Here is a 4,855-nt window from a genome sequence, read left to right as displayed (position 1 = left end):
TCATGTATTTTTCTTCCTCTACATCTTCATCAGTTGCACACTATGCAACTTGACATATGTACTTAATATTATTAGTTCTGCTATGGCCTTGCCCACTGTAGGCCATCTGGTCTTCATGGTTAGTTCTCTTGAAAATGAAATTTGTGTTTTTTACAATGTATGAATATGTTCATATAGATTGCTACTCTTTTTTTTTTTACCTCAAGAAGATGGCAGTAATGTATTTATTAATGATGTAGGCATAACTGCATAACCTATATAATAAATAGAACCATGGCTTTGAAATTGGTTGCATGGACTATACTGCTATACATTTTTTTTCTTTTGGAAATTATAGTGTTTTATAGTAAAAAAAAATGTGAGGCTTACAAAAGGCATCACTGTTATGGATAGTGTGACTCAAAATGAACAATTAAATGAGGGAATGAGTGAGATATCTAATGATTGACTAGTAATGTAGCTATATTCATATCATATCATAATATTATTAGTTATATGTTGAAATTATCATCTTTAGTTATTTATTAAATTGTGTAGGAAAGGATGCACTTTAGATGATGTTGATTATGCTGGATTGTCTTCCCTTTCAATACATTTACTTTAAGTTCTTTGTTAAGTATTTTTTAAATGTGAAAGAAGTTTCACTCATTTGGGGTATTTTACACAAAATGTATGATACATAAGAGGTTATCATGACAGTGCTTAAATAAATGAAGATTACACATGCATTTCCTTTACTAGAATGAGTCACAAATAATACAACTTCCCAATGCTCTTTAACCCAATTCTAAAACAGCAAATTTCCAGGCTTACTCTGAAGATTAAAGGCAACTGGAACCCTATTATTGTGTCACATATTATATTTGCCTTCTATTTACTGAGAAAGTTGACCTAATTATTATTAATTTATTTTCAAACTAAATTTTATTTCTAACTTTCCACTTCTGATTTTCTTTTATATTTTATAACACCACTCTCATCCTTACGGCAGTGTCTCCTTTATTTTTTATTTCACTTATTTATTTTTAGTTATTTTACAAAATAATTACATAAATATATGCTTTCTACTTCATCTATATGATTCATGAGCATCGCCATTCCCAGTCTAAAACAAACACACACACACACACGCGCACACACACACACACACACACACACACACACACACACACACACACACACACACACACACACACACACACACACACACACACACACACACACACACACACACACAAAATGACGTTCACCCAAATTGAAACATGCTTGTGAAGTAATTGTGAGAAAATATTCAAACTAACTGGTTATATTAACTACAGTAATTTCATTATTCTATGGAATAAATTAATATTTGAATATGATATCAATTCAAGTTAGTATATTAAAGTTCATGGCAGATGTTTTTCATTGTCATTTATAATCTTATTTGCTTGGCAACCAGACTGCATAATTAGTTCATGTTCTGTTATGAACAAATTACCTATATTTGCATGATGACCACATAAATGGGCAAATGGGGGTGGTAGGAGTCCAACAGGATGGCATTAGGAGCAGCTAAAAAATATATATATTTTTTTTAAACTTAATAACAAAACATGTATCAAGCACATCCATTCCATTGACAATAACTGTGAAGACAAAGAACTTAGTTTGCGAACTACTGGTTTAGGGTTTTCTAGGAGCCTGTTAGTATGTTAACCCCTGAGTTTATTATGCTAATATGATCAGATCAGTTGGTCTCTCCATGATAGCCATAGGTGAACAACACTAAAGGTCTGTGAATCAACAGAAAATAAAATATGCTGTGTCAATAGGGAATTGGATAATGGGTCAATAAGGAATTGGGTAATGCCTGAACAGGGAATTGGATGCTGTGTCGAAAGGGAATTAGATGCTATTCAATATCAGAGAAAGGAAATGGATAATGAGGAGTCGCGATATGTTGAGTTAAAGATAATGTTCTTATTAGGAGCTCATTAGTTACATCAAGTGAAATTAAAACTGTATACAGCCATGACATTTATTGGGTAATGCCTGAAGAGGGAATTGGATGCTGTGTCGAAAGGGAATTAAATGCTATTCAATATCTGAGAAAGGAAATGGATAATGAGGAGTCGCGATATGTTGAGTTAAAGATAATGTTCTTATTAGGAGCTCATTAGTTACATCAAGTGAGATTAAAACTATATACAGCCATGACATTTATTTATGCGTGTGTACCCCCCCCCCCCCCTCCTAATCCCATGCCCGATGTTGTCGTGTGGGGAGGAGGGCTTCGGAGACGGAGACTGGGGTCCAGTGCTGGGGATCACCCTGCCTTGGTTTGCAGCCCTTGACAGTCTTTTCCTTCTCTTCTCCAACCCTTTTACATTATATTTCCTAAGATGTGATATCCATGTTGAAAGGATGAAGGCTGATTTTCTGCCAAATCATGAACGCCCCAAGGGAGCCATGGGAACGGGATTCCCTTGAGGGGTGGACTGCTTTCTCTCTGCAACGTACTCCAGGCTTACCGTGGCCAGTAGTGAAGATTTTGTACCTTTATTAGGGTCATTGAGGCTTACCCCTGTACCAACTAGCCCCCCTAATTTTAATCCCCCGGTTCCTCGACCCTAGGCTCTTCTTTGACCATGAATCTGAACGCTGCTACAACCCCAATCTCAATGCCTACTGTCACCATTCCTGCTCATCCTCATCACTCCCTCAGTACTTGTACTGGAACTGTCTCCATCTCCCCAGCAGACTGCCTTGTCTACGAAAAGGAATGGTCAGAGTGTGGAGAAGATTTATTCACCTGTCTTGTTGACTACATTGCTACACCATTCCCCAAAAGGCCGCTGTAAGCTCTATACCAACATTGACAAGATTACTTGACCTTCCCCATGATGTTTATATTATCAGAGTCCGACCATATCAACCTGTTTTTTTTTGGGTTTTTTTTTGAGGGGGGGGGGGGGGGGGGCACCCCGCCAAACACAGCCCGATTCCCTCTGTGTGCCCAACCTGGTCATGATCGATCAAACTACTCTGCACAATTACGCACGTGTGCCAGTCGTGGTGGCTCCCATATATTTTATAGGGGCTGCCTCCTTGTCAAACCACTGTCCCTTGCATAGTCCCTTTCTCCACCGCTGGATCACAGTTATTTCAGTCTACTTCTCCCCATCCCACCCACTGTCTTTGTTGCCTTTGAAACTTCCCAACTCCAACAACCTTTCCTTATAGTCCATGGAACGCTTCACTCCACAACAGATCGCCCCACATACTTTGACCCCTTTTAACCTTTACTAGTCAGTACAAGACCGCTTTCCCCATAGTGACCACTTTCCTGTTCTCAATTCTCCTACTTCATATGCCCCGCTTACTAATCCCCTACACCATAGCTTTGATAGAGCTGACTGGTATACTTTTACTTCATTCTCTAGTATTCCTCTCCCTCGACCATCCTTCTCGTCCACTCCAGATATGCTTCAGTGTCTCACTGTTAGTCCTGAAAGCTGCACATACAGCTATTCCCCGAACCTTCCAACCTTATACCTCCAAATGTGTTCCATGGCGCCTGGAGCAGTTATTGCCACAAGCGAGACATCCATAGTGTGCTATTAGCCCTTATCACTTTTAAAAGATCATCCACCTGTCTTTGCTGCACAGTCTGAAACAGCAAAACAACCGACTGCTGAAATTATGTTTCCTTGATTACATCTTCATCCATTTCTGCTGCCTGGCATCTGCAACATAAATTGTTAAAAGCCGCCCCATTGTTCTAACTAGCTGCTTGCGCTATTAACTATTAGAACGAATGTTAAACTTCCGCTTCATGTAGTATCTTGAATCTCACAATCTTCTCTTTCCTTTCCAGTTTATATTCTACCCTTGCTCATTTTGAGACTATTACATCCGCATTTGCACAGCAAGACTCCGTATTAGCCATATTCTTTGACCTAGAGAATGTATATGATACCATATAGTGGTACCATATTCTCCATCAACTGTCTATGTCAACAATACGTAGCAAGACGTATTCATACCTCCGTCGAAGCAGCTGTCCTCTTTGGGCAGGACGCAGATGTCGCCCGACTTTCTCTGTTCGCAATAATCATCCGCCCTCGAAAGGAACCGCCGCATAAAAAGGGCACGTGCGTAAGACGAAGGAGAGATACACGGCAGACAGGCCAAGCCACACAGGGTCCAGCTCCACCTGCTCGTCCTCCATCCGGAGATACGAGTGTCTCTTGGGGGGGGGGGGGGGTATCATATATATCTTCAACAATAAACCAGCAAGCTAAAACCTCTTTCATTGACCGCCCAAGACGCTTACATCTGATGGCAGCGGTGATCAAGAGCCTCACAACGCCGACGGTAATTCACTTACCACCACGCTCCTCGCTGACGCCTGTTGCCGATCCACGCTATCTACCGACAAGCTACTCCTGTCGAAGTGCCTCCTCGCCTCTTTTAACGACCAGCCATCGCTACCAAGTCCTCTTTGACCGCGACTACTCGCACCATGTCTACCCTGCTACTTCGTGCTGACTACTCACGCCTGTGCTACCCTCCTGACGGAGTCGCTGACGATATGTTCCCTCACTCTATGCCGCCACACTCGCCAATCCGGCTCACCTTCCTCGCCAAGTCTTTGCGATCCCTCGTCAGCACAGCCATGGAGTCGCAGTTCTACCTGTTAGATATCACCGCAAGTTGATTTTATGCCCGGCTCATAGCCGTAAACGAATGAATCCTGCGCCCGCCGCACTGAGAGGTTACTTACGCTCATACGATTGCAGCGTCCGAGACGCGCACTATTAGATTATCACCGCAAGTTGATTTTATGCCCGGCTTACGGTTGTAAACGAAG

The sequence above is a fragment of the Penaeus chinensis genome, chromosome 22 (genome assembly GCF_019202785.1).
Source record: "Penaeus chinensis breed Huanghai No. 1 chromosome 22, ASM1920278v2, whole genome shotgun sequence".
In the NCBI taxonomy this organism is placed as follows: Eukaryota; Metazoa; Arthropoda; class Malacostraca; order Decapoda; family Penaeidae; genus Penaeus; species Penaeus chinensis.
The sequence above is the reverse complement of the archived record's forward strand: the minus strand, read 5'-3'. Positions refer to the sequence as shown.